This window comes from Rhipicephalus microplus, chromosome 3 (genome assembly GCF_043290135.1).
Source record: "Rhipicephalus microplus isolate Deutch F79 chromosome 3, USDA_Rmic, whole genome shotgun sequence".
Classification (NCBI taxonomy): Eukaryota; Metazoa; Arthropoda; class Arachnida; order Ixodida; family Ixodidae; genus Rhipicephalus; species Rhipicephalus microplus.
The window spans coordinates 158,860,092-158,884,126 of NC_134702.1; the positions used below are offsets into that span (position 1 = coordinate 158,860,092).

The 24,035-nt window shown below is 48.9% G+C and overlaps 52 non-coding genes across 52 annotated transcripts; 12 read left to right on the forward strand and 40 right to left on the reverse strand.

Annotated features, from left to right (window-relative positions):
* Window positions 1-54: 54 nt before the first annotated feature.
* On the reverse strand, window positions 55-126 carry TRNAE-UUC (transfer RNA glutamic acid (anticodon UUC)). Its single transcript has one exon. It is a non-coding gene; the product is annotated as a tRNA-Glu (tRNA).
* Window positions 127-424: 298 nt separating this feature from the next.
* Window positions 425-496, reverse strand: TRNAE-CUC (transfer RNA glutamic acid (anticodon CUC)). Its single transcript has one exon. It is a non-coding gene; the product is annotated as a tRNA-Glu (tRNA).
* Window positions 497-609: 113 nt separating this feature from the next.
* On the reverse strand, window positions 610-681 carry TRNAE-CUC (transfer RNA glutamic acid (anticodon CUC)). Its single transcript has one exon. It is a non-coding gene; the product is annotated as a tRNA-Glu (tRNA).
* A 113-nt stretch (window positions 682-794) lies between these two features.
* TRNAE-CUC (transfer RNA glutamic acid (anticodon CUC)) lies at window positions 795-866 on the reverse strand. Its single transcript has one exon. It is a non-coding gene; the product is annotated as a tRNA-Glu (tRNA).
* Window positions 867-1,163: 297 nt separating this feature from the next.
* TRNAE-UUC (transfer RNA glutamic acid (anticodon UUC)) lies at window positions 1,164-1,235 on the reverse strand. Its single transcript has one exon. It is a non-coding gene; the product is annotated as a tRNA-Glu (tRNA).
* Window positions 1,236-1,348: 113 nt separating this feature from the next.
* Window positions 1,349-1,420, reverse strand: TRNAE-CUC (transfer RNA glutamic acid (anticodon CUC)). Its single transcript has one exon. It is a non-coding gene; the product is annotated as a tRNA-Glu (tRNA).
* Window positions 1,421-1,533: 113 nt separating this feature from the next.
* TRNAA-CGC (transfer RNA alanine (anticodon CGC)) lies at window positions 1,534-1,605 on the reverse strand. The gene has a single exon. It is a non-coding gene; the product is annotated as a tRNA-Ala (tRNA).
* A 113-nt stretch (window positions 1,606-1,718) lies between these two features.
* On the reverse strand, window positions 1,719-1,790 carry TRNAE-CUC (transfer RNA glutamic acid (anticodon CUC)). The gene has a single exon. It is a non-coding gene; the product is annotated as a tRNA-Glu (tRNA).
* Window positions 1,791-2,273: 483 nt separating this feature from the next.
* Window positions 2,274-2,345, reverse strand: TRNAE-CUC (transfer RNA glutamic acid (anticodon CUC)). The gene has a single exon. It is a non-coding gene; the product is annotated as a tRNA-Glu (tRNA).
* Window positions 2,346-2,455: 110 nt separating this feature from the next.
* TRNAE-CUC (transfer RNA glutamic acid (anticodon CUC)) lies at window positions 2,456-2,527 on the reverse strand. Its single transcript has one exon. It is a non-coding gene; the product is annotated as a tRNA-Glu (tRNA).
* A 110-nt stretch (window positions 2,528-2,637) lies between these two features.
* On the reverse strand, window positions 2,638-2,709 carry TRNAE-CUC (transfer RNA glutamic acid (anticodon CUC)). The gene has a single exon. It is a non-coding gene; the product is annotated as a tRNA-Glu (tRNA).
* Window positions 2,710-3,191: 482 nt separating this feature from the next.
* Window positions 3,192-3,263, reverse strand: TRNAE-CUC (transfer RNA glutamic acid (anticodon CUC)). The gene has a single exon. It is a non-coding gene; the product is annotated as a tRNA-Glu (tRNA).
* Window positions 3,264-3,926: 663 nt separating this feature from the next.
* TRNAE-CUC (transfer RNA glutamic acid (anticodon CUC)) lies at window positions 3,927-3,998 on the reverse strand. Its single transcript has one exon. It is a non-coding gene; the product is annotated as a tRNA-Glu (tRNA).
* A 665-nt stretch (window positions 3,999-4,663) lies between these two features.
* On the reverse strand, window positions 4,664-4,735 carry TRNAE-CUC (transfer RNA glutamic acid (anticodon CUC)). Its single transcript has one exon. It is a non-coding gene; the product is annotated as a tRNA-Glu (tRNA).
* A 113-nt stretch (window positions 4,736-4,848) lies between these two features.
* TRNAE-CUC (transfer RNA glutamic acid (anticodon CUC)) lies at window positions 4,849-4,920 on the reverse strand. Its single transcript has one exon. It is a non-coding gene; the product is annotated as a tRNA-Glu (tRNA).
* Window positions 4,921-5,033: 113 nt separating this feature from the next.
* On the reverse strand, window positions 5,034-5,105 carry TRNAE-CUC (transfer RNA glutamic acid (anticodon CUC)). The gene has a single exon. It is a non-coding gene; the product is annotated as a tRNA-Glu (tRNA).
* Window positions 5,106-5,587: 482 nt separating this feature from the next.
* Window positions 5,588-5,659, reverse strand: TRNAA-CGC (transfer RNA alanine (anticodon CGC)). The gene has a single exon. It is a non-coding gene; the product is annotated as a tRNA-Ala (tRNA).
* Window positions 5,660-5,772: 113 nt separating this feature from the next.
* Window positions 5,773-5,844, reverse strand: TRNAE-CUC (transfer RNA glutamic acid (anticodon CUC)). The gene has a single exon. It is a non-coding gene; the product is annotated as a tRNA-Glu (tRNA).
* A 665-nt stretch (window positions 5,845-6,509) lies between these two features.
* TRNAE-CUC (transfer RNA glutamic acid (anticodon CUC)) lies at window positions 6,510-6,581 on the reverse strand. Its single transcript has one exon. It is a non-coding gene; the product is annotated as a tRNA-Glu (tRNA).
* A 109-nt stretch (window positions 6,582-6,690) lies between these two features.
* On the reverse strand, window positions 6,691-6,762 carry TRNAE-CUC (transfer RNA glutamic acid (anticodon CUC)). The gene has a single exon. It is a non-coding gene; the product is annotated as a tRNA-Glu (tRNA).
* Window positions 6,763-7,244: 482 nt separating this feature from the next.
* Window positions 7,245-7,316, reverse strand: TRNAE-CUC (transfer RNA glutamic acid (anticodon CUC)). Its single transcript has one exon. It is a non-coding gene; the product is annotated as a tRNA-Glu (tRNA).
* A 110-nt stretch (window positions 7,317-7,426) lies between these two features.
* On the reverse strand, window positions 7,427-7,498 carry TRNAE-CUC (transfer RNA glutamic acid (anticodon CUC)). The gene has a single exon. It is a non-coding gene; the product is annotated as a tRNA-Glu (tRNA).
* A 296-nt stretch (window positions 7,499-7,794) lies between these two features.
* Window positions 7,795-7,866, reverse strand: TRNAE-CUC (transfer RNA glutamic acid (anticodon CUC)). Its single transcript has one exon. It is a non-coding gene; the product is annotated as a tRNA-Glu (tRNA).
* A 481-nt stretch (window positions 7,867-8,347) lies between these two features.
* Window positions 8,348-8,419, reverse strand: TRNAA-CGC (transfer RNA alanine (anticodon CGC)). The gene has a single exon. It is a non-coding gene; the product is annotated as a tRNA-Ala (tRNA).
* A 113-nt stretch (window positions 8,420-8,532) lies between these two features.
* Window positions 8,533-8,604, reverse strand: TRNAE-CUC (transfer RNA glutamic acid (anticodon CUC)). Its single transcript has one exon. It is a non-coding gene; the product is annotated as a tRNA-Glu (tRNA).
* Window positions 8,605-8,717: 113 nt separating this feature from the next.
* Window positions 8,718-8,789, reverse strand: TRNAE-CUC (transfer RNA glutamic acid (anticodon CUC)). Its single transcript has one exon. It is a non-coding gene; the product is annotated as a tRNA-Glu (tRNA).
* Window positions 8,790-9,456: 667 nt separating this feature from the next.
* On the reverse strand, window positions 9,457-9,528 carry TRNAE-CUC (transfer RNA glutamic acid (anticodon CUC)). The gene has a single exon. It is a non-coding gene; the product is annotated as a tRNA-Glu (tRNA).
* A 298-nt stretch (window positions 9,529-9,826) lies between these two features.
* On the reverse strand, window positions 9,827-9,898 carry TRNAA-CGC (transfer RNA alanine (anticodon CGC)). Its single transcript has one exon. It is a non-coding gene; the product is annotated as a tRNA-Ala (tRNA).
* Window positions 9,899-10,011: 113 nt separating this feature from the next.
* On the reverse strand, window positions 10,012-10,083 carry TRNAE-CUC (transfer RNA glutamic acid (anticodon CUC)). Its single transcript has one exon. It is a non-coding gene; the product is annotated as a tRNA-Glu (tRNA).
* A 483-nt stretch (window positions 10,084-10,566) lies between these two features.
* On the reverse strand, window positions 10,567-10,638 carry TRNAE-CUC (transfer RNA glutamic acid (anticodon CUC)). Its single transcript has one exon. It is a non-coding gene; the product is annotated as a tRNA-Glu (tRNA).
* Window positions 10,639-11,299: 661 nt separating this feature from the next.
* TRNAE-CUC (transfer RNA glutamic acid (anticodon CUC)) lies at window positions 11,300-11,371 on the reverse strand. Its single transcript has one exon. It is a non-coding gene; the product is annotated as a tRNA-Glu (tRNA).
* Window positions 11,372-11,666: 295 nt separating this feature from the next.
* On the reverse strand, window positions 11,667-11,738 carry TRNAE-CUC (transfer RNA glutamic acid (anticodon CUC)). Its single transcript has one exon. It is a non-coding gene; the product is annotated as a tRNA-Glu (tRNA).
* Window positions 11,739-11,850: 112 nt separating this feature from the next.
* Window positions 11,851-11,922, reverse strand: TRNAE-CUC (transfer RNA glutamic acid (anticodon CUC)). The gene has a single exon. It is a non-coding gene; the product is annotated as a tRNA-Glu (tRNA).
* A 297-nt stretch (window positions 11,923-12,219) lies between these two features.
* Window positions 12,220-12,291, reverse strand: TRNAE-UUC (transfer RNA glutamic acid (anticodon UUC)). The gene has a single exon. It is a non-coding gene; the product is annotated as a tRNA-Glu (tRNA).
* A 110-nt stretch (window positions 12,292-12,401) lies between these two features.
* TRNAE-CUC (transfer RNA glutamic acid (anticodon CUC)) lies at window positions 12,402-12,473 on the reverse strand. Its single transcript has one exon. It is a non-coding gene; the product is annotated as a tRNA-Glu (tRNA).
* Window positions 12,474-12,771: 298 nt separating this feature from the next.
* Window positions 12,772-12,843, reverse strand: TRNAA-CGC (transfer RNA alanine (anticodon CGC)). The gene has a single exon. It is a non-coding gene; the product is annotated as a tRNA-Ala (tRNA).
* A 113-nt stretch (window positions 12,844-12,956) lies between these two features.
* TRNAE-CUC (transfer RNA glutamic acid (anticodon CUC)) lies at window positions 12,957-13,028 on the reverse strand. Its single transcript has one exon. It is a non-coding gene; the product is annotated as a tRNA-Glu (tRNA).
* A 295-nt stretch (window positions 13,029-13,323) lies between these two features.
* On the reverse strand, window positions 13,324-13,395 carry TRNAE-CUC (transfer RNA glutamic acid (anticodon CUC)). Its single transcript has one exon. It is a non-coding gene; the product is annotated as a tRNA-Glu (tRNA).
* Window positions 13,396-17,527: 4,132 nt separating this feature from the next.
* Window positions 17,528-17,599, reverse strand: TRNAE-CUC (transfer RNA glutamic acid (anticodon CUC)). The gene has a single exon. It is a non-coding gene; the product is annotated as a tRNA-Glu (tRNA).
* Window positions 17,600-17,895: 296 nt separating this feature from the next.
* TRNAE-CUC (transfer RNA glutamic acid (anticodon CUC)) lies at window positions 17,896-17,967 on the reverse strand. Its single transcript has one exon. It is a non-coding gene; the product is annotated as a tRNA-Glu (tRNA).
* Window positions 17,968-18,987: 1,020 nt separating this feature from the next.
* TRNAE-CUC (transfer RNA glutamic acid (anticodon CUC)) lies at window positions 18,988-19,059 on the forward strand. The gene has a single exon. It is a non-coding gene; the product is annotated as a tRNA-Glu (tRNA).
* An 834-nt stretch (window positions 19,060-19,893) lies between these two features.
* On the forward strand, window positions 19,894-19,972 carry TRNAE-CUC (transfer RNA glutamic acid (anticodon CUC)). The gene has a single exon. It is a non-coding gene; the product is annotated as a tRNA-Glu (tRNA).
* A 483-nt stretch (window positions 19,973-20,455) lies between these two features.
* Window positions 20,456-20,527, forward strand: TRNAE-CUC (transfer RNA glutamic acid (anticodon CUC)). Its single transcript has one exon. It is a non-coding gene; the product is annotated as a tRNA-Glu (tRNA).
* Window positions 20,528-20,822: 295 nt separating this feature from the next.
* On the forward strand, window positions 20,823-20,894 carry TRNAE-CUC (transfer RNA glutamic acid (anticodon CUC)). The gene has a single exon. It is a non-coding gene; the product is annotated as a tRNA-Glu (tRNA).
* Window positions 20,895-21,007: 113 nt separating this feature from the next.
* TRNAE-CUC (transfer RNA glutamic acid (anticodon CUC)) lies at window positions 21,008-21,079 on the forward strand. The gene has a single exon. It is a non-coding gene; the product is annotated as a tRNA-Glu (tRNA).
* A 113-nt stretch (window positions 21,080-21,192) lies between these two features.
* On the forward strand, window positions 21,193-21,264 carry TRNAE-CUC (transfer RNA glutamic acid (anticodon CUC)). Its single transcript has one exon. It is a non-coding gene; the product is annotated as a tRNA-Glu (tRNA).
* A 110-nt stretch (window positions 21,265-21,374) lies between these two features.
* Window positions 21,375-21,446, forward strand: TRNAE-CUC (transfer RNA glutamic acid (anticodon CUC)). Its single transcript has one exon. It is a non-coding gene; the product is annotated as a tRNA-Glu (tRNA).
* A 113-nt stretch (window positions 21,447-21,559) lies between these two features.
* On the forward strand, window positions 21,560-21,631 carry TRNAE-CUC (transfer RNA glutamic acid (anticodon CUC)). Its single transcript has one exon. It is a non-coding gene; the product is annotated as a tRNA-Glu (tRNA).
* Window positions 21,632-22,301: 670 nt separating this feature from the next.
* TRNAE-CUC (transfer RNA glutamic acid (anticodon CUC)) lies at window positions 22,302-22,373 on the forward strand. Its single transcript has one exon. It is a non-coding gene; the product is annotated as a tRNA-Glu (tRNA).
* A 113-nt stretch (window positions 22,374-22,486) lies between these two features.
* TRNAE-CUC (transfer RNA glutamic acid (anticodon CUC)) lies at window positions 22,487-22,558 on the forward strand. Its single transcript has one exon. It is a non-coding gene; the product is annotated as a tRNA-Glu (tRNA).
* A 110-nt stretch (window positions 22,559-22,668) lies between these two features.
* TRNAE-CUC (transfer RNA glutamic acid (anticodon CUC)) lies at window positions 22,669-22,740 on the forward strand. Its single transcript has one exon. It is a non-coding gene; the product is annotated as a tRNA-Glu (tRNA).
* Window positions 22,741-23,038: 298 nt separating this feature from the next.
* Window positions 23,039-23,110, forward strand: TRNAA-CGC (transfer RNA alanine (anticodon CGC)). Its single transcript has one exon. It is a non-coding gene; the product is annotated as a tRNA-Ala (tRNA).
* Window positions 23,111-24,035: the final 925 nt, after the last annotated feature.

Below are 24,035 nucleotides of genomic sequence, written 5' to 3' on the forward strand. Positions count from 1 at the left end.
GTTACATAGCGTGCGCAAATTGGAGACTTGATGATAGCAGATAAAAGAAAATACTTCCGACACCGGGAATCGAACCCGGGCCTCCTGGGTGAAAGCCAGGTATCCTAGCCACTAGACCATGCCGGAGAACGGAGAGGGACGGAGCGATCGCTTAGCGATTCGGCTAACAGGGTAAAAGTAATGAAGTTACCTAGCGTGCGCAAATTGGAGACTTGATGATAGCATATAAAAGAAAATACCTCCGACACCGGGAATCGCAACCGGGCCTTCTGGGTGAGAGCCAGGTATCCTAGCCACTAGACCATGCCGGAAAAGGGAGAAAGACGGAGCGATCGCTTAGTCATTTGACCAACAGGGTAAAACTTTTGAAGTTATATACCATGCGCAAATTAGAGACTTCATGACAGCAGATAAAAGAAAATACTTCCGACACCGGAAATCGCACCCGGGCCTCCTGGGTGAGAGCCAGGTATCCTAGCCACTAGACCATGCCGGAGAACGGAGAGGGACGGAGCGATCGCTTAGCCATTCGGCCAACAGGGTAAAAGTATTGAAGATACAAAGCATGCGCAAATTGGAGGCTTGGTGATAGCAGATAAAAGAAAATACTTCCGACACCGGGAATCGAACCCGGGACTCCTGGGTGAGAGCTAGGTATCCTAGCCACTAGACCATGCCAGAGAACGGAGAGGGATGGAGCCATCCCTTAGCCATTCGGGCAACAGGAAAAAAGTATTGAAGTTGCATAGCGTGCGCAAATTGGAGACTTGATAACAGCAGATAAAAGAAAATACTTCCGACATCAGGAATCAAACCCGAGCCTCCTGGGTGAGAGCCAGGTATCCTAGCCACTAGACCATGCCGGAGAACGAAGCGGGACGGAGCGATCGCTTAGCCATTCGGCCAACAGGGTAAAACTATTGAAGATACATAGCGTGCGCAAATTGAAGACTTGATGATAGCAGCTAAAAGAAAATACTTCCGACACCGCAAATCGAACCCGGGCCTCCTGATGAGAGCCAGGTATCCTAGCCACTAGACCATGCCGGAGAACGGAGAGGGACGGAGCGATCACTTAGCGATTCGGCCAACAGGGTAAAAGTATTGAAGTTACATAGCGTGCGCAAATTGGAGACTTGATGATAGCAGATAAAAAAAAATACTTCCGACACCGGGAATCGAACCCGGGCCTCCTGGGTGAAAGCCAGGTATCCTAGCCACTAGACCATGCCGGAGAACGGAGAGGGACGGAGCGATCGCTTAGCGATTCGGCTAACAGGGTAAAAGTAATGAAGTTACCTAGCGTGCGCAAATTGGAGACTTGATGATAGCATATAAAAGAAAATACCTCCGACACCGGGAATCGAAACCGGGCCTCCTGGGTGAGAGCCAGGTATCCTAGACACTAGACCATGCCGGAGAACGGAGAGTAACGGAAAGATCGCTTAGCCAATTGGCCAACAGGGTAAAACTATTGAAGTTACAAACCGTGCACAAATTGTAGACTTGATGACAGCAGATAAAAGAAAATACTTCCGACACCGGAAATCGCACCCGGGCCTCCTGGGTGCGAGCCAGATATCCTAGCCACTAGACCATGCCGGAGAACAGAGAGGGACGGAGCGATCGCTTAGCGATTTTACCAACGGGGTAAAACTTTTGAAGTTATATACCATGCGCAGATTAGAGACTTCAAGACAGCAGATAAAAGAAAAAACTTTCGACACCGGGAATCGTACCCGGGCCTCCTGGGTGAGAGCCAGGTATCCTAGCCACTAGACCATGCCGGAAAAGGGAGAAAGACGGAGCGAACGCTTAGTTATTCGGCCAACAGGGTAAAAGTATTGAAGTTACATAGCATGCGCAAATTGAAGACTTGATGATAGCAGATAAAAGAAAATACTTCCGACACCGGGAATCAAACCCGGGTCTCCAGGGTGAGAGTCAGGCATCCTAGCCACTAAAGCACGCCGGAGAACGTAGAGGGACGGAGCGATCGCTTCGCCATTTGACCAACAAGGTAAAACTTTTGAAGTTATATACCATGCGCAAATTAGAGACTTCATGACAGCAGATAAAAGAAAAGACTTTCGACACCGGGAATTGTACCCGGGCCTCCTGGGTGAGAGCAGGGTATCCTAGCCACTAGACCATGCCGGAAAAGGGAGAAAGACGGAGCGAACGCTTAGTTATTCGGCCAACAGGGTAAAAGTATTGAAGTTACATAGCGTGCGCAAATTGGAGACTTGATGATAGCAGATAAAATAAAATACTTCCGACACCGGGAATCGAACCCGGGCCTCCTGGGTGAGGGCCAGGAATTCTAGCGACTAGACCATGCCGGAGAACGAAGAGGGACGAAGCGATCACTTAGCCATTCGGCCAACAGGGTAAAAGTATTGAAGTTACATAGCGTGCGTGAATTGGAGACTTGATAATAGCAGATAAAAAATACTTCCGACACCGGGAATCGTACTCGGGCCTCCTGGGTGAGAGCCAGGTATCCTAGCCACTAGACCATGCCGGAGAACGGAGGGGGACGGAGCGATCGCTTAGCCATTTGGCAAACAGGGTAAAAGTATTGAAGTTACATAGCGTGCGTAAATTGCATACTTGATAATAGCAGATAAAAAATACTTCCGACACCGGGAATCGTACCCGGGCCTCCTGGGTGAGAGCCAGGTATCCTAGACACTAGACCATGCCGGAGAACGGAGAGGGACGGAGAGATCGCTTAGCCATTCGGCCAACAAGGTAAAACTATTGAAGTTACATACCGTGCGCAAATTGGAGACTTGATGACAGCAGATAAAAGAAAAAACTTCTGACACCGGGAATCGTACCCGGGCCTGCTGGGTGAGAGCCAGGTATCCTAGCCACTAGACCATGCCAGAGATTTGAGAGCGACGGAGCGATCGCTTAGCCATTCGGCCAACAGGGTAAAACTATTGAAGATACATAGCGTGCGCAAATTGAAGAATTGATGACAGCAGCTAAAAGAAAATACTTCCGACACCGCAAATCAAACCCGGGCCTCCTGATGAGAGCCAGGTATCCTAGCCACTAGACCACGCTGGAGAACAAAGAGGGACGGAGCGATCGCTTAGCGATTCGGCCAACAGGGTAAAAGTATTGAAGTTACATAGCGTGCGCAAATTGGAGACTTGATGATAGCAGATAAAAGAAAATACTTCCGACACCGGGAATTGAACCCGGGCCTCCTGGGTGAGAGCCAGGTATCCTAGCCACTAGACTATGCCGGAGAACGGAGAGGGACGGAACGATCGCTTAGCCATTTGGCCAACAGGGTAAAAGTATTGAAGTTACATAGCGTGCGTAAATCGGATACTTGATAATAGGAGATAAAAAATACTTCCGACACCGGGAATCGTACCCGGGCCTCCTGGGTGAGAGCCAGGTATCCAAGCCACTAGACCATGCCAGCGAACGGAGAGGGACGGAGCGATCGCTTAGCCATTCGGCCAACAGGGTGAAACTATTCAAGTTACATACCGTGCGCAAATTGGAGACTTGATGACAGCACATAAAAAAATACTTCCGACACCAAGAATAGAACCAGGGTCTCCTGGGTGAGAGCCAGATATCCTAGCCACTAGACCACGCCGGAGAACGGAGAAGGACGGAACGATCGCTTAGATATTCCGCCAACAGGGTAAAAGTATTGAAGTTACAAAGCATGCGCAAATTGGAGGCTTGAAGACAGCAGATAAAAGAAAATACTTCCGACACCGGGAATCGAATCCAGGCCTCCTGGGTGAGAGCTAGGTATCCTAGTCACTAGACCATGCCGGAGAACGGAGAAGGACTGAGCGATCGCTTAGCCATTCGGCCAACAGGGTAAAAGTATTTCAGTTATACAGCGTGCGCAATTTGGAGACTTGATGATAGCAGATAAAAGAAAATACTTCCGACACCGCGAATCGAACCCGGGTCTCCTGGGTGAGAGCCAGATATCCTAGCCACTAGACCACGCCGGAGAACGCAAAGGGTCGGAGCGATCGCTTAGCCATTTGACCAACACGGTAAAACTATTGAAGTTACATACCATGCGCAAATTGGAGACTTGATCATAGCATATAAAAGAAAATACCTCCGACACCGGGAATCGCAACCGGGCCTCCTGGGTGAGAGCCAGGTATCCTAGACACTAGACCATGCCGGAGAACGGAGAGTAACGGAAAGATCGGTTAGCCATTTGGCCAACAGGGTAAAACTATTGAAGTTACAAACCTTGCACTAATTGGAGACTTGATGACAGCAGATAAAAAAGAATACTTCCGACACCGGAAATCGCACCCGGGCCTCCTGGGTGCGAGCCAGGTATCCTAGCCTTAGACCATGCCGGAGAACGGAGAGGGACGGAGCGATCGCTTAGCGATTTGACCAACAGGGTAAAACTTTTGAAGTTATATACCATGCGCAAATTAGAGACTTCATGACAGCAGATAAAAGAAAAAACTTTCGACACCGGGAATCGTACCCGGACCTCCTGGGTGAGAGCCAGGTATCCTAGCCACTAGGCCATGCCGGAAAAGGGAGAAAGACGGAGCGATCGCTTAGTCATTTGACCAACAGGGTAAAACTTTTGAAGTTATATACCATGCGCAAATTAGAGACTTCATGACAGCAGATAAAAAAAAACTTTCGACACCGGGAATCGTACCCGGGCCTCCTGGGTGAGAGCCAGGTATCCTAGCCACTAGACCATGCCGGAGAACGGAGAGGGACGGAGCGATCGCTTAGCCATTCGGCCAACAGGGTAAAAGTATTGAAGATACAAAGCATGCGCAAATTGGAGGCTTGGTGATAGCAGATAAAAGAAAATACTTCCGACACCGGGAATCGAACCCGGGACTCCTGGGTGAGAGCTAGGTATCCTAGCCACTAGACCATGCCAGAGAACGGAGAGGGATGGAGCCATCCCTTAGCCATTCGGGCAACAGAAAAAAAGTATTGAAGTTGCATAGCGTGCGCAAATTGGAGACTTGATAACAGCAGATAAAAGAAAATACTTCCGACATCGGGAATCGAACCCGGGCCTCCTGGGTGAGAGCCAGGTATTCTAGCCACTAGACCATGCCGGAGAACGAAGAGGGACGGAGCGATCGCTTAGCCATTCGGCCAACAGGGTAAAACTATTGAAGATACATAGCGTGCGCAAATTGAAGACTTGATGATAGCAGCTAAAAGAAAATACTTCCGACACCGCAAATCGAACCCGGGCCTCCTGATGAGAGGCAGGTATCCTAGCCACAAGACCATGCCGGAGAACGGAGAGGGACGGAGCGATCGCTTAGCGATTCGGCTAACAGGGTAAAAGTAATGAAGTTACCTAGCGTGCGCAAATTGGAGACTTGATGATAGCATATAAAAGAAAATACCTCCGACACCGGGAATCGCAACCGGGCCTCCTGGGTGAGAGCCAGGTATCCTAGACACTAGACCATGCCGGAGAACGGAGAGTAACGGAAAGATCGCTTAGCCAATTGGCCAACAGGGTAAAACTATTGAAGTTACAAACCGTGCACAAATTGTAGACTTGATGACAGCAGATAAAAGAAAATACTTCCGACACCGGAAATCGCACCCGGGCCTCCTGGGTGCGAGCCAGGTATCCTAGCCACTAGACCATGCCGGAGAACGGAGAGGGACGGAGCGATCGCTTAGCGATTTTACCAACAGGGTAAAGCTTTTGAAGTTATATACCATGCGCAAATTAGAGACTTCAAGACAGCAGATAAAAGAAAAAACTTTCGACACCGGGAATCGTACCCGGGCCTCCTGGGTGAGAGCCAGGTATCCTAGCCACTAGACCATGCCGGAAAAGGGAGAAAGACGGAGCGAACGCTTAGTTATTCGGCCAACAGGGTAAAAGTATTGAAGTTACATAGCATGCGCAAATTGAAGACTTGATGATAGCAGATAAAAGAAAATACTTCCGACACCGGGAATCAAACCCGGGTCTCCAGGGTGAGAGTCAGGCATCCTAGCCACTAAAGCACGCCGGAGAACGTAGAGGGACGGAGCGATCGCTTAGCCATTTGACCAACAAGGTAAAACTTTTGAAGTTATATACCATGCGCAAATTAGAGACTTCATGACAGCAGATAAAAGAAAAGACTTTCGACACCAGGAATTGTACCCGGGCCTCCTGGGTGAGAGCAGGGTATCCTAGCCACTAGACCATGCCGGAAAAGGGAGAAAAACGGAGCGAACGCTTAGTTATTCGGCCAACAGGGTAAAAGTATTGAAGTTACATAGCGTGCGCAAATTGGAGACTTGATGATAGCAGATAAAATAAAATACTTCCGACACCGGGAATCGAACTCGGGCCTCCTGGGTGAGGGCCAAAAATTCTAGCCACTAGACCATGCCGGAGAACGAAGAGGGACGAAGCGATCACTTAGCCATTCGGCCAACAGGGTAAAAGTATTGAAGTTACATAGCGTGCGTGAATTGGAGACTTGATAATAGCAGATAAAAAATACTTCCGACACCGGGAATCGTACTCGGGCCTCCTGGGTGAGAGCCAGGTATCCTAGCCACTAGACCATGCCGGAGAACGGAGGGGACGGAGCGATCGCTTAGCCATTTGGCAAACAGGGTAAAAGTATTGAAGTTACATAGCGTGCGTAAATTGCATACTTGATAATAGCAGATAAAAAATACTTCCGACACCGGGAATCGTACCCGGGCCTCCTGGGTGAGAGCCAGGTATCCTAGACACTAGACCATGCCGGAGAACGGAGAGGGACGGAGAGATCGCTTAGCCATTCGGCCAACAGGGTAAAACTATTGAAGTTACATACCGTGCGCAAATTGGAGACTTGATGACAGCAGATAAAAGAAAAAACTTCTGACACCGGGAATCGTACCCGGGCCTGCTGGGTGAGAGCCAGGTATCCTAGCCACTAGAGCATGCCAGAGATTTGAGAGGGACGGAGCGATCGCTTAGCCATTCGGCCAACAGGGTAAAACTATTGAAGATACATAGCGTGCGCAAATTGAAGACTTGATGACAGCAGCTAAAAGAAAATACTTCCGACACCGCAAATCGAACCCGGGCCTCCTGATGAGAGCCAGGTATCCTAGCCACTAGACCACGCCGGAGAACAAAGAGGGACGGAGCGATCGCTTAGCGATTCGGCCAACAGGGTAAAAGTATTGAAGTTACATAGCGTGCGCAAATTGGAGACTTGATGATAGCAGATAAAAGAAAATACTTCCGACACCGGGAATCGAACCCGGGCCTCCTGGGTGAGAGCCAGGTATCCTAGCCACTAGACTATGCCGGAGAACGGAGAGGGACGGAACGATCGCTTAGCCATTTGGCCAACAGGGTAAAAGTATTGAAGTTACATAGCGTGCGTAAATCGGATACTTGATAATAGCAGATAAAAAATACTTCCGACACCGGGAATCGTACCCGGGCCTCCTGGGTGAGAGCCAGGTATCCAAGCCACTAGACCATGCCAGAGAACGGAGAGGGACGGAGCGATCGCTTAGCCATTCGGCCAACAGGGTGAAACAATTCAAGTTACATACCGTGCGCAAATTGGAGACCTGATGATAGCACATAAAAAAATACTTCCGACACCAAGAATCGAACCAGGGTCTCATGGGTGAGAGCCAGATATCCTAGCCACAAGACCACGCCGGAGAACGGAGAAGGACGGAACGATCGCTTAGATATTCCGCCAACAGGGTAAAAGTATTGAAGTTACAAAGCATGCGCAAATTGGAGGCTTGAAGACAGCAGATAAAAGAAAATACTTCCGACACCGGGAATCGAATCCAGGCCTCCTGGGTGAGAGCTAGGTATCCTAGCCACTAGACCATGCCGGAGAACGGAGAAGGACTGAGCGATCGCTTAGCCATTCGGCCAACAGGGTAAAAGTATTTCAGTTATACAGCGTGCGCAATTTGGAGACTTGATGATAGCAGATAAAAGAAAATACTTCCGACACCGCGAATCGAACCCGGGTCTCCTGGGTGAGAGAGATATCCTAGCCACTAGACCACGCCGGAGAACTCAAATGGACGGAGCGATCGCTTAGCCATTTGACCAACACGGTAAAACTATTGAAGTTACATACCATGCGCAAATTGGAGACTTGATGATAGCATATAAAAGAAAATACCTCCGACACCGGGAATCGCAACCAGGCCTCCTGGGTGAGAGCCAGGTATCCTAGACACTAGACCATGCCGGAGAACGGAGAGTAACGGAAAGATCGGTTAGCCATTTGGCCAACAGGGTAAAACTATTGAAGTTACAAACCGTGCACTAATTGGAGACTTGATGACAGCAGATAAAAGAGAATACTTCCGACACCGGAAATCGCACCCGGGCCTCCTGGGTGCGAGCCAGGTATCCTAGCCACTAGACCATGCCGGAGAACGGAGAGGGACGGAGCGATCGCTTAGCGATTTGACCAACAGGGTAAAACTTTTGAAGTTATATACCATGCGCAAATTAGAGACTTCATGACAGCAGATAAAAGAAAAAACTTTCGACACCGGGAATCGTACCCGGGCCTCCTGGATGAGAGCCAGGTATCCTAGCCACTAGGCCATGCCGGAAAAGGAAGAAAGACGGAGCGATCGCTTAGTCATTTGACCAACAGGGTAAAACTTTTGAAGTTATATACCATGCGCAAATTAGAGACTTCATGACAGCAGATAAAAGAAAATACTTCCGACACCGGGAATCGAATCCAGGCCTCCTGGGTGAGAGCTAGGTATCCTAGCCACTAGATCATGCCGGAGAACGGAGAAGGACTGAGCGATCGCTTAGCCATTCGGCCAGCAGGGTAAAAGTATTGAAGTTATATCGTATGCGCAAATTGGAGACTTGATGATAGCAGATAAAAAATACTTCCGACACCGGGAATCGCACGCGGGCCTCCTGGGTGAGAGTGCCGTAGGTATCCTAGACACTAGACCATGCTGTAGAATGGAGAGAAACGGAGCGATCGCTTAGCCATTCGGCCAACAGGGTAAAACTATTGAAGTTACAAAGCGTGCGCAAATCTGAGACTTGATGACAGCAGATTAAAAAAATACTTCTGACACCGGGAATTGAATCCGGGCCTCGTGGGTGAGAGCCAGGTATCCTAGCCACTAGACCATGCCGGAGAACGGAGAGGGACGGAGCGATCACTTAGCGATTCGGCCAACAGGGTAAAAGTATTGAAGTTACATAGCGTGCGCAAATTGGAGACTTGATGATAGCAGATAAAAGAAAATACTTCCGACACCGCAAATCGAACCCGGGCCTCCTGATGAGAGCCAGGTATCCTAGCCACTAGACCATGCCGGAGAACGGAGAGGGACGGAGCGATCACTTAGCGATTCGGCCAACAGGGTAAAAGTATTGAAGTTACATAGCATGCGCAAATTGGAGACTTGATGATAGCAGATAAAAGAAAATACTTCCGACACCGGGAATCGTACCCGGGCCTCCTGGGTGAGAGCCAGGTATCCAAGCCACTAGACCATGCCAGAGAACGGAGAGGGACGGAGCGATCGCTTAGCGATTCGGCTAACAGGGTAAAAGTAATGAAGTTACCTAGCGTGCGCAAATTGGAGACTTGATGATAGCATATAAAAGAAAATACCTCCGACACCGGGAATCGCAACCGGGCCTCCTGGGTGAGAGCCAGGTATCCTAGACACTAGACCATGCCGGAGAACGGAGAGTAACGGAAAGATCGCTTAGCCAATTGGCCAACAGGGTAAAACTATTGAAGTTACAAACCGAGCACAAATTGTAGACTTGATGACAGCAGATAAAAGAAAATACTTCCGACACCGGAAATCGCACCCGGGCCTCCTGGGTGCGAGCCAGGTATCCTAGCCACTAGACCATGCCGGAGAACGGAGAGGGACGGAGCGATCGCTTAGCGATTTTACCAACAGGGTAAAACTTTTGAAGTTATATACCATGCGCAAATTAGAGACTTCAAGACAGCAGATAAAAGAAAAAACTTTCGACACCGGGAATCGTACCCGGGCCTCCTGGGTGAGAGCCAGGTATCCTAGCCACTAGACCATGCCGGAAAAGGGAGAAAGACGGAGCGAACGCTTAGTTATTCGGCCAACAGGGTAAAAGTATTGAAGTTACATAGCATGCGCAAATTGAAGACTTGATGATAGCAGATAAAAGAAAATACTGCCGACACCGGGAATCAAACCCGGGTCTCCAGGGTGAGAGTCAGGCATCCTAGCCACTAAAGCACGCCGGAGAACGTAGAGGGACGGAGCGATCGCTTAGCCATTTGACCAACAAGGTAAAACTTTTGAAGTTTTATACCATGCGCAAATTAGAGACTTCATGACAGCAGATAAAAGAAAAGACTTTCGACACCGGGAATTGTACCCGGGCCTCCTGGGTGAGAGCAGGGTATCCTAGCCACTAGACCATGCCGGAAAAGGGAGAAAGACGGAGCGAACGCTTAGTTATTCGGCCAACAGGGTAAAAGTATTGAAGTTACATAGCGTGCGCAAATTGGAGACTTGATGATAGCAGATAAAATAAAATACTTCCGACACCGGGAATCGAACCCGGGCCTCCTGGGTGAGGGCCAGGAATTCTAGCCACTAGACCATGCCGGAGAACGAAGAGGGACGAAGCGATCACTTAGCCATTCCGCCAACAGGGTAAAAGTATTGAAGTTACATAGCGTGCGTGAATTGGAGACTTGATAATAGCAGATAAAAAATACTTCCGACACCAGGAATCGTACTCGGGCCTCCTGGGTGAGAGCCAGGTATCCTAGCCACTAGACCATGCTGGAGAACGGAGGGGGACGGAGCGATCGCTTAGCCATTTGGCAAACAGGGTAAAAGTATTGAAGTTACATAGCGTGCGTAAATTGCATACTTGATAATAGCAGATAAAAAATACTTCCGACACCGGGAATCGTACCCGGGCCTGCTGGGTGAGAGCCAGGTATCCTAGCCACTAGACCATGCCAGAGATTTGAGAGGGACGGAGCGATCGCTTAGCCATTCGGCCAACAGGGTAAAACTATTGAAGATACATAGCGTGCGCAAATTGAAGACTTGATGACAGCAGCTAAAAGAAAATACTTCCGACACCGCAAATCGAACCCGGGCCTCCTGATGAGAGCCAGGTATCCTAGCCACTAGACCATGCCGGAGAACAAAGAGGGACGGAGCGATCGCTTAGCGATTCGGCCAACAGGGTAAAAGTATTGAAGTTACTTAGCGTGCGCAAATTGGAGACTTGATGATAGCAGATAAAAGAAAATACTTCCGACACCAGGAACCGAACCCGGGCCTCCTGGGTGAGAGCCAGGTATCCTAGCCACTAGACTATGCCGGAGAACGGAGAGGGACGGAACGATCGCTTAGCCATTTGGCCAACAGGGTAAAAGTATTGAAGTTACATAGCGTGCGTAAATCGGATACTTGATAATAGCAGATAAAAAATACTTTCGACACAGGGAATCGTACCCGGGCCTCCTGGGTGAGAGCCAGGTATCCTAGCCACTAGACCATGCCGGAGAACGGAGTGGGACGGAGCGATCGCTTAGCGATTTGACCAACAGGGTAAAACTTTTGAAGTTATATACCATGCGCAAATTAGAGACTTCATGACAGCAGATAAAAGAAAAAACTTTCGACACCGGGAATCGTACCCGGGCCTCCTGGGTGAGAGCCAGGTATCCTAGCCACTAGGCCATGCCGGAAAAGGGAGAAAGACGGAGCGACGCTTAGTCATTTGACCAACAGGGTAAAACTTTTGAAGTTATATACCATGCGCAAATTAGAGACTTCATGACAGCAGATAAAAGAAAATACTTCCGACATCGGGAATCGAACCCGGGCCTCCTGGGTGAGAGCCAGGTATCCTAGCCACTAGACAATGCCGGAGAACGAAGAGGGATGGAGCGATCGCTTAGCCATTCGGCCAACAGGGTAAAACTATTGAAGATACATAGCGTGCGCAAATTGAAGACTTGATGATAGCAGCTAAAAGAAAATACTTCCGACACCGCAAATCGAACCCGGGCCTCCTGATGAGAGCCAGGTATCCTAGCCACTAGACCATGCCGGAGAACGGAGAGGGACGGAGCGATCACTTAGCGATTCGGCCAACAGGGTAAAAGTATTGAAGTTACATAGCGTGCGCAATTTGGAGACTTGATGATAGCAGATAAAAGAAAATACTTCCGACACCGCGAATCGAACCCGGGCCTCCTGGGTGAAAGCCAGGTATCCTAGCCACTAGACCATGCCGGAGAACAGAGAGGGACGGAGCGATCGCTTAGCCATTCGGCCAACAGGGTAAAAGTATTGAAGTTACATAGCGTGCGTAAATTTCATACTTGATAATAGCAGATAAAAAATACTTCCGACACCGGGAATCGTACCCGGGCCTCCTGGGTGAGAGCCAGGTATCCAAGCCACTAGACCATGCCAGAGAACGGAGAGGGACGGAGCGATCGCTTAGCGATTCGGCTAACAGGGTAAAAGTAATGAAGTTACCTAGCGTGCGCAAATTGGAGACTTGATGATAGCATATAAAAGAAAATACCTCCGACACCGGGAATCGCAACCGGGCCTCCTGGGTGAGAGCCAGGTATCCTAGACACTAGACCATGCCGGAGATTGGAGAGTAACGAAAAGATCGCTTAGCCATTTGGCCAACAGGGTAACACTATTGAAGTTACAAACCGTGCACAAATTGGAGACTTGATGACAGCAGATAAAAGAAAATATTTCCGACACCGGAAATCGCACCCGGGCCTCCTGGGTGCGAGCCAGGTATCCTAGCCACTAGACCATGCCGGAGAACGGAGAGGGACGGAGCAATCGCTCAGCGATTTTACCAACCGGGTAAAATTTTTGAAGTTATATACCATGCGCAAATTAGAGACTTCATGACAGCAGATAAAAGAAAAAACTTTCGACACCGGGAATCGTACCCGGGCCTCCTGGGTGAGAGCCAGGTATCCTAGCCACTAGACCATGCCGGAAAAGGGAGAGGGACGGAGCGATCGCTTAGCCATTTGACCAACAGGGTAAAACTTTTGAAGTTATATACCATGCGCAAATTAGAGACTTCATGACAGCAGATAAAAGAAAAAACTTTCGACACCGGGAATCGTACCCGGGCCTCCTGGGTGAGAGCAGGGTATCCTAGCCACTAGACCATGCCGGAAAAGGGAGAAAGACGGAGCGAACGCTTAGTTATTCGGCCAACAGGGTAAAAGTATTGAAGTTACATAGCGTGCGTGAATTGGAGACTTGATAATAGCAGATAAAAAATACTTCCGACACCGGGAATCGTACTCGGGCCTCCTGGGTGAGAGCCAGGTATCCTAGCCACTAGACCATGCCGGAGAACGGAGGGGGACAGAGCGATCGCTTAGCCATTTGGCAAACAGGGTAAAAGTATTGAAGTTACATAGCGTGCGTAAATTGCATACTTGATAATAGCAGATAAAAAATACTTCCGACACCGGGAATCGTACCCGGACATCCTGGGTGAGAGCCAGGTATCCATGCCACTAGACCATGCCAGAGAACGGAGAGGGACGGAGCGATCGCTTAGCGATTCGGCTAACAGGGTAAAAGTAATGAAGTTACCTAGCATGCGCAAATTGGAGACTTGATAACAGCAGATAAAAGAAAATACTTCCGACACCGCAAATCGAACCCGGGCCTCCTGACGAGAGCCAGGTATTCTAGCCACTAAACCATGCCGGAGAACGGAGAGGGACGGAGCGATCGCTTAGCGATTCGGCCAACAGGGTAAAAGTATTGAAGTTACATAGCGTGCGCAAATTGGAGACTTGATGATAGCAGATAAAAGAAAGTACTTCCGACACCGGGAATCCAACCCGGGCCTCCTGAGTGAAAGCCACATATCCTAGCCACTAGACCATGCCGGAGAACGGAGAGGGACGGAGCGATCGCTTAGCCATTCGGTCAACAGGGTAAAAGTATTGAAGTTACATAGCATGCGTAAATTGCATACTTGATAATAGCAGATAAAAAATACTTCCGACACCGGGAATCGTACCCGGGCCTCCTGGGTGAGAGCCTGGTATCCAAGCCACTAGACCACTCCAGAGAACGGAGAGGAACGGAGCGATCGCTTAGCGATTCGGCTAACAGGGTAAAAGTAATGAAGTTACCTAGCGTGCGCAAATTGGAGACTTGATGATAGCAGATAAAAGAAAATACTTCCGACACCGGGAATTGCAACCAGGCCTCCTGGCTGAGAGCCAGGTATCCTAGACACTAGACCATGCAGGAGAACGGAGAGGGACGGAGAGATTGCTTAGCCATTCGGCCGACAGGGTAAAAGTATTGAAGTTACATCATCATCATCATCATCATCATCATCATCAGCCTGTCTACGTCCACTGCAGGACAAAGGCCTCTCCCATGTTCCGCCAGTTAACCCGGTCCTGTGCTTGCTGTTGCCAATTTATACCCGCAAACTTCTTAATCTCATCTGCCCACCTAACCTTCTGTCTCCCCCTACCCTGCTTCCCTTCTCTGGGAATCCAGTTGGTGACCCTTAATGACCAGCGGTTATCCTGTCTACGTGCTACATGCCCGGCCCATGTCCATTTCCTCTTCTTTATTGCAGCTATGATATCCTTAACTCCCGTTTGTCCCCTAATCCACTCTGCTCTCTTCTTGTCTCTTAAGGTTTTACCTACCATTTTTCTTTCCATTGCTCGCTGCGTCGTCCTCAATTTAAGTTGAACCCTCTTTGTGAGTCTCCAGGTTTCTGCTCCGTAGCTAAGTACCGGCAAGATACAGGTGTTATATACCTTCCTCTTGAGGGACAGTGGCAATCTACTTGTCATAATTTGAGAGTGCCTGCCGAATGTGCTCCACCCCATTCTTATTCTTCTAGTTACTTCAATCTCGTGGTTAGGCTCTGCGGTTATTACCTGCCCTAAGTAGACATAGTCTTTTACAACTTCAAGTGCACTATTACCTATCGCAAAGCGCTGCTCCTTTCCGAGGTTGTTGTACATTACTTTCGTTTTCTGCAGATTAATTTTAAGACCCACCTTTCTGCTCTCCTTGTCTAACTCCGTAATCATGAGTTGCAATTCGTCCCCTGAGTTACTCAGCAATGCAATGTCATCGGCGAAGCGCAGGTTACTGAGGTACTCTCCATTAACTCTTATCCCTAACTGTTCCCATTCTAGGCTTCTGAAAACGTCCTGTAAGCACGCAGTGAATAGCATTGGGGAGATCGTGTCCCCCTGCCTTACACCCTTTTTTATTGGTATTCTGTTGCTTTTTTTATGAAGCACTATGGTAGCAGTTGATCCCCTGTAGATTTCTTCCAGAATTTTTATACATATTTCATCTATGCCCTGATTCCGCAGTGTTTGCATGACGGCTGATATTTCTACTGAATCAAACGCCTTCTCGTAATCTATGAAGGCTATGTATAGTGGTTGGTTATACTCTGAGCATTTCTCTATTACCTGATTGATAGTATGAATGTGGTCAATTGTTGAGTAGCTTGTTCTAAATCCTGCTTGCTCCTTTGGTTGATTGAATTCTAATGTTTTCTTTACTCTGCTAGAAATTACCTTTGTAAATAGCTTGTATACTACAGAGAGCAAGCTGATTGGTCTGTAATTCTTCAAGTCCTTGTCATCTCCTTTCTTATGTATTAAGATGATGTTAGCGTTCTTCCAAGACTCTGGTACTTTTCCCGTCAGGAGACACCTCGTAAATAGAGTGGCTAGTTTTTCTAACACAATCTGTCCTCCATCTTTCAGCAGATCTGATGTTACCTTATCCTCACCAGCAGCTTTGCCTCTGTGCATGCTCTCCAAAGCTTTTCTGACTTCTTCTATCATTACCGGTAGGGTGTCGTCTGGGTTACTGCTAGCTCTTATAGTATTAAGGTCGTGGTTGTCTCGGCTACTGTACAGATCTCTGTAAAACTCCTCCGCTATTTTAACCATCCTATCCATATTGGTAGTTAATTTGCCTTCTTTGTCCCTTAGTGCATACATCCGCCTTTTGCCTATCCCAAGTTTCCTCTTCACTGCTTTGACGCTTCCTCCGTTTTTCAGAGCGTGCTCAATTCTCTCCATGTTATACCTTCTTACATCGCATACTTTACGTCTATTAATCAGCTTCGAAACTCTGCCAGTTCTATTTTGTCTGTTGTACTTGACACTTGCATGATTTGACGCTTCTTAATTAGGTTCTTCGTTTCCTGGGAAAGCTTGCCGGTGTCCTGTTAACTACCCTGCCTCCAACTTCCACTGCACACTCCGTGATGATACTCGTCAGATTATCATTCATTGTATCTACGCTAAGGTTGGTTTCCTCGCTAAGAGAAGAGTACCTGTTCTGCAGTGACACTCTGAATTCCTGTACTTTCCCTCTCAGTGCTAGCTCATTGATTTGCTTCTTGCGTATCAGTCTCTGTCGTTCCTTCTTCAAGTCTAGGCGGATTCGAGCCCGTACCATTCTATGGTCACTGCATCTTACCTTGCCAACCACTTCCACATCCTGCACGACTCCTGGGTGTGCAGTCATTATAAAGTCTATTTCGTTCTTATTTACGCCATTAGGGCTCCTCCATGTCCACTTGCGGTTTTCTCGTTTTTGGTAGAAGGTATTCAAAATACGCAGATTATTGCGTTCTGCGAATTCTACTAGTAGCTCTCCTCTGGCGTTTCTAGTGCCGATGCCATAATCTCCTACTGCCTGGTCTCCAGCCTGCTTCTTCCCTACCTTTGCATTAAAGTCGCCCATTACTATAGTATACTGTGTTTTCACCTTACTCATTGCCGATTCCACGTCTTCATAGAAGCTTTCAACTGAAGCGTCATCATGGCTAGATGTAGGCGCGTAAGCCTGTACTACCTTCATTTTGTATCTTTTATTCAGTTTAATTACAATGCCTACCACCCTTTCATTAATGCTATAGTAATCCTCTATGTTGCCAGCTATGTTTCTGTGAATTAAGAACCCTACTCCCAGTTCTCTTCTGTCTGCCAAGCCCCGATAGCAAATGACGTGCCCATTGTGTAGCACAGTATAGGCCTCATCTGTCCTCCTAACCTCACTCAGCCCTATTATATCCCATTTAATGCCTCCTAGCTCCTCGAATAATACAGCTTGACTTCCCTCACTAGATAACGTTCTAACGTTAAACGTTGCTAAGTTCAAGTTCCAATGGTGGCCTGTCCGTATCCAGAGATTCCTAGCACACTCTGCTGCTTTGCAGATCTGACTACCGCCGTGGTCAGTTGCTCTGCAGCTGGTGGGGACTGAGGGCCGTGAGTTAATTGACGAATGCCTACGGGAGGGGGTGGCCAGATACTGCACCAGGGTGGCCAATCCTTCTCTGGTGAGATCATCGGTGCGTACCGGCTTTAAGCCGGTACGATCAGACAGTCAGACAGTAGTCTGACTGTCTGATGAAGTTACATAGCGTGCGTAAATTGGATACTTGATAATAGCAGATAAAAAATACTTCCGACACCGGGAATCGTACCCGGGCCTCCTGGGTGAGAGCCAGGTATCCAAGCCACTAGACCATGCCAGAGAACGGAGAGGGACGGAGCGATCGCTTAGCCATTCGGCCAACAGGGTAAAACTATTGAAGGTACATACCGTGCGCAAATTTGAGACTTGATGACAGCAGATAAAAAAATACTTCCGACACCGAGAATCGAACCCGGGTCTCCTGGGTGAGAGCTAGATATCCTAGCCACTAGACCACGCCAGAGAACAGAGAGGGACGGAGCGATCGCTTAGCGATTCGGCCAACAGAGTAAAAGTATTGAAGTTCTGTAGCGTGCGCAAATTAGAGACTTGATGATAGCAGATAAAAGAAAATACTTCCGACACCGGGAATCGTACCCGGGCCTCCTGGGTGAGAGCCAGGTATCCTAGCCACTAGGCCATGCCGGAGAAGGGAGATGGACGGAGCGAACGCTTAGCGATTCGGCTAACAGGGTAAAAGTAATGAAGTTACCTAGCGTGCGCAAATCGGAGACTTGATGATAGCAGATAAAAGAAAATACTTCCGACACTGGGAATTGCAACCGGGCCTCCTGGCTGAGAGCCAGGTATCCTAGACACTAGACCATGCAGGAGAACGGAGAGGGACGGAGAGATTGCTTAGCCATTCGGCCAACAGGGTAATACCCTGTTGGCTGAATGGCTAAGCGATCGCTCCGTCCCTCTCAAATCTCCGGCATGGTCTAGTGGCTAGGATACCTGACTCTCACCAAGGAGGCCCGGGTTCGATTCCCAGTGTCGGAAATATTTTCTTTTATCTGCTGACATCAAGTCTCTAATTTGCGCGTGTTATGTAACTTCAATAGTTTTACCCTGTTGGCCGAATGGCTAAGCGATCGCTCCGTCCCTCTCCGTTCTCCAGCATGGTCTAGTGTCTAGGATACCTGGCTCTCACCCAGGAGGCCTGGTTGCGATTCCCGGTGTCAGAAGTATTTTATTTTATCTGCTATCATCAAGTCTCCAATTTGCGCACGCTATGTAACTTCAATACTTTTACCCTGTTGGCTGAATCGCAAAGCGATCGCTCCATCCATCTCCGTTCTCCGGCATTGTCTATTGGCCAGAACCTGGCTCGCACCCAGAAGGCCCGGGTGCGATTTCTGGTGTCGGAAGTATTTTCTTCTATCTGCTGTCATCAAGTCTCCAGTTTGTGCACGTTATGTACCTTCAATAGTTTTACCCTGTTGGCCGAATGGCTAAGCGATCTTTCCGTTCCTCTCCGCTCTCCGGCATTGTCTAGTCTCTAGGATACCTGGCTCTCACCCAGGAGGCCCGGTTGCGATTCCCGGTGTCGGAGGTATTTTGTTTTATCTGCTATCATCAAGTCTCCAATTTGCACACGCTATGTAACTTCAATAATTCTACCCTGTTGGCCGAATGGCTAAGCGATCGCTCCGTCCCTCTCCGTTCTCCGGCATGGTCCAGTGGCTAGGATACCTGGCTCTCACCCAGGAGGCCCGGGTTCGATTCCCGGTGTCGGAAATATTTTCTTTTATCTGCTGTCATCAAGTCTCTAATTTGCGCATGGTATGTAACTTCAATAGTTTTACCCTGTTGGCCGAATGGCTAAGCGATCGCTCCGTCCCTCTCCGTTCTTCGGCATGGTCCAGTGGCTAGGATACCTGGCTCGCACCCAGGAGGCCCTGGTGCGATTTCTGGTGTCGGAAGTATTTTTTATCAGCTATCATCAAGTCTTCAATTTGCGCACGCAATATAACTTCAATACTTTTACCCTGTTGGCCGAATGGCTAAGCGATCGCTCCATCCCTCTCTGATCTCCGGCATGGTCTAGTGGCTAGGATACCTGGCTCTCACCCAGGAGGCCCGGTTGCGATTTCGGCATCGGAAGTATTTTCTTTTATCTGCTATCATCAAGTCTCCGATTTGCGCACGCTATATAACTTCAATACATTTACCTTGTTGGCCGAATGACTAAGCGATCGCTCCGCCCCTCTCCGGCACTGTCTAGTGGCTTATTACCTGGCTCTCACCCAGGAGGCCCGGGTACGATTCCCGGTGTCGGAAGTATTTTCTTTTATCTGCTATCATGAAGTCTCCAATTTGAGCACGCTATGTACCTTCATTACTTTCACCCTGTTGGCCGAATTGCTAAGCGATCGCTCATTCCCTCTCTGTTCTCTGGCATGGTCTAGTAGCTAGGATACCTGGCTCGCACCCAGGAGGCCCGGGTGCGATTTCCGGTGTCGGAAGTATTTTCTTTTATCAGCTATCATCAAGTCTTCAATTTGCGCACGCAATATAACTTCAATACTTTTACCCTGTTGGCCGAATGGCTAAGCGATCGCTCCGTCCCTCTCCGTTCTTTGGCATAGTCCAGTGGCTAGGGTTCCTGGCTCTCACCCAGGAGGCCCGGGTTCGATTCCCGGGGTCGGAAGTATTTTGTTTTATCTGCTATCATCAAGTCTCCAATTTGCACACGCTATGTAACATCAATACTTCTACCCTGTTGGCCGAATGGCTAAGCGATCGCTCCGTCCCTCTCAATTCTACGGTATGGTCTAGTTGCTAGGATACCTGGCTCTCACCCCGGAGGCCCGGGTTCGATTCCCGGGGTCGGAAGTATTTTGTTTTATCTGCTATCATCAAGTCTCCAATTTGCACACGCTATGTAACATCAATACTTCTACCCTGTTGGCCGAATGGCTAAGCGATCGCTCCGTCCCTCTCAATTCTACGGTATGGTCTAGTTGCTAGGATACCTGGCTCTCACCCCGGAGGCCCGGGTTCGATTCCCGGTGTCGGAAGTATTTTCTTTTATCTGCTGTCATCAAGTCTCTAATTTTCGCGTGGTTTGTAACTTCAACAGTTTTACCCGGTTGGCTGAATGGCTAAGCGATCGCTCCGTCACTCTCCGTTCTCCGACATGGTCTAGTGGCTAGGATACCTAGCTCTCACCCAGGAGACCCAGGTTCGATTCCCGGTGTCGGAAGTATTTTCTTTGATCTGCTATCATCAAGTCTCCAATTTCTGCACGCTATACAACTTCAATACTTCTAACCTGTTGGCCAAATGGCTAAGCGATCGCTCCGTCTCTCTCAATTCTCCGGCATGGTCTAGTGACTAGGATACCTGGCTCTCACCCAGAAGGACCGGGTTCGATTCTCGGTGTCGGAAGTATTTTTTATCTGCTATCCTCAAATCTCCAATTTGCGCATGCTATATAACTTCAATACTTTTACCCTGTTAGCCGAATGGCTAAGCGATCGCTCCATCCCTCTCCGTTCTCCGGCATGGTCTAGTGGCTAGGATACCTGGCTCTCACCCAGGAGGCCCGGGTTCGATTCCCGGTGTCGGAAGTATTTTCTTCTATCTGCTATCATCAAGTCTCCAATTCGCGCACGCTATGTAACTTCAACAGTTTTACCCGGTTGGCTGAATGGCTAAGCGATCGCTCCGTCACTCTCCGTTCTCCGGCATGGTCTAGTGGCTAGGATACCTAGCTCTCACCCAGGAGACCCAGGTTCGATTCCCGGTGTCGGAAGTATTTTCTTTGATCTGCTATCATCAAGTCTCCAATTTCTGCACGCTATACAACTTCAATACTTCTAACCTGTTGGCCGAATGGCTAAGCGATCGCTCCGTCTCTCTCAATTCTCCGGCATGGTCTAGTGACTAAGATACCTGGCTCTCACCCAGAAGGCCCGGGTTCGATTCTCGGTGTCGGAAGTATTTTTTATCTGCTATCCTCAAATCTCCAATTTGCGCATGCTATTTAACTTCAATACTTTTACCCTGTTAGCCGAATGGCTAAGCGATCGCTCCATCCCTCTTCGTTCTCCGGCATGGTCTAGTGGCTAGGATACCTGGCTCTCACCCAGGAGGCCCGGGTTCTATTCCCGGTGTCGGAAGTATTTTCTTCTATCTGCTATCATCAAGTCTCGAATTCGCGCACGCTATGTAACTTCAATACTTTTACCCTGTTGGCCGAATCGCTAAGCGATCGCTCCTTCCCTCTCTGTTCTCCGGCATGGTCTAGTGGCTAGGATACCTGGCTCTCACCCAGGAGGCCCGGGTGCGATTCCCGGCGTCGGAAGTATTTTCTTTTATTTGCTATCATCAAGCCTCTGATTTGCGCACGCTATGTAACTTCAATACTTTTACCCTGTTGGCCGAATTGCAAAGCGATCGCTCCATCCATCTCCGTTCTCCGGCATTGTCTATTGGCCAGGATACCTGGCTCGCACCCAGGAGGCCCGGGTGTGATTTCCGGTGTCGGAAGTATTTCCTTTTTTATCTGCTAATATTAAGTCTCCAATTTGCGCACGCTATGTAACTTCAATACTTTTACCCTGTTGGCCGAATGGCTAAGAGATCGCTCCATCCCTCTCCGTTCTCCGGCATGGTCTAGTCGCTAGGATACCTAGCTCTCACCCAGGAGGCCCGGTTGCGATTCCCGGTGTCGGAGGTATTTTGTTTTATCTGCTATCATCAAGTCTCCAATTTGCACACGCTATGTAACTTCAATAATTCTACCCTGTTGGCCGAATGGCTAAGCGATCGCTCCGTCCCTCTCAATTCTACGGTATGCTCTAGTTGCTAGGATACCTGGCTCTCACCCCGGAGGCCCGGGTTCGATTCCCGGTGGCGGAAGTATTTTCTTTTATCTGCTGTCATCAAGTCTCTAATTTTCGCGTGGTATGTAACTTCAACAGTTTTACCCGGTTGGCTGAATGGCTAAGCGATCGCTCCGTCACTCTCCGTTCTCCGGCATGGTCTAGTGGCTAGGATACCTAGCTCTCACCCAGGAGACCCAGGTTCGATTCCCGGTGTCGGAAGTATTTTCTTTTATCTGCTATCATCAAGTCTCCAATTTGCGCACGCTATACAACTTCAATACTTCTAACCTGTTGGCCGAATGGCTAAGCGATCGCTCCGTCTCTCTCAATTCTCCGGCATGGTCTAGTGGCTAGGATACCTGGCTCTCACCCAGGAGGCCCGGGTTCAATTCTCGGTGTAGGAAGTATTTTTTATCTGCTATCCTCAAGTCTCCAATTTGCGCATACAATATAACTTCAATACTTTTACCCTGTTGGCCGAATGGCTAAGCGATCGCTCCATCCCTCTCCGTTCTCCGGCATGGTCTAGTGGCTAGGATACCTGGCTCTCACCCAGGAGGCCCGGGTTTGATTCCCGGTGTCTAAAGTATTTTCTTCTATCTGCTATCATCAAGTCTCCAATTCGCGCACGCTATGTAACTTCAATACTTTTACCCTGTTGGCCGAATCGCTAAGCGATCGCTCCTTCCCTCTCTGTTCTCTGGCATGGCCTAGCGGCTAGGATACATGGCTCGCACCCAGGAGGCCCGGGTGCGATTTCCGGTGTTGGAAGTATTTTCTTTTATCAGCTATCATCAAGTCTCCAATTTGCGCTCGCAATATAACTTCAATACTTTTACCCTGTTGGCCAAATGGCTAAGCGATCGCTCCGTCCCTCTCCGTTCTTCGGCATGGTCCAGTGGCTAGGATACCTGGCTCGCACCCAGGAGGCCCGGGTGCGATTTCCGGTGTCGGAAGTATTTTCTTTTATCAGCTATCATCAAGTCTTCAATTTGCGCACGCACTATAACTTCAATACTTTTACCCTGTTGGCCGAATGGCTAAGCGATCGCTCCGTCCCTCTCTGATCTCCGGCATGGTCTAGTGGCTAGGATACCTGGCTCTCACCCAGGAGGCCCGGGTGCGATTTCGGCGTCGGAAGTATTTTCTTTTATCTGCTATCATCAAGTCTCCGATTTGCGCACGCTATATAACTTCAATACATTTACCTTGTTGGCCGAATGACTAAGCGATCGCTCCGCCCCTCTCCGGCACTGTCTAGTGGCTTATTACCTGGCTCTCACCCAGGAGGCCCGGGTACGATTCCCGGTGTCGGAAGTATTTTCTTTTATCTGCTATCATGAAGTCTCCAATTCGAGCACGCTATGTACCTTCAACACTTTCACCCTGTTGGCCGAATCGCTAAACGATCGCTCATTCCCTCTCTGTTCTCTGGCATGGTCTAGTAGCTAGGATACCTGGCTCGCACCCAGGAGGCCCGGGTGCGATTTCCGGTGTCGGAAGTATTTTCTTTTATCAGCTATCATCAAGTCTTCAATTTGCGCACGCAATATAACTTCAATACTTTTACCCTGTTGGCCGAATGGCTAAGCGATCGCTCCGTCCCTCTCCGTTCTTTGGCATAGTCCAGTGGCTAGGATACCTGGCTCTCACCCAGGAGGCCCGGGTTCGATTCTCGGGGTCGGAAGTATTTTGTTTTATCTGCTATCATCAAGTCTCCAATTTGCACACGCTATGTAACTTCAATACTTCTACCCTGTTGGCCGAATGGCTAAGCGATCGCTCCGTCCCTCTCAATTTTACGGTATGTTCTAGTTGCTAGGATACCTGGCTCTCACCCCGGAGGCCCGGGTTCGATTCCCGGTGTCGGAAGTATTTTCT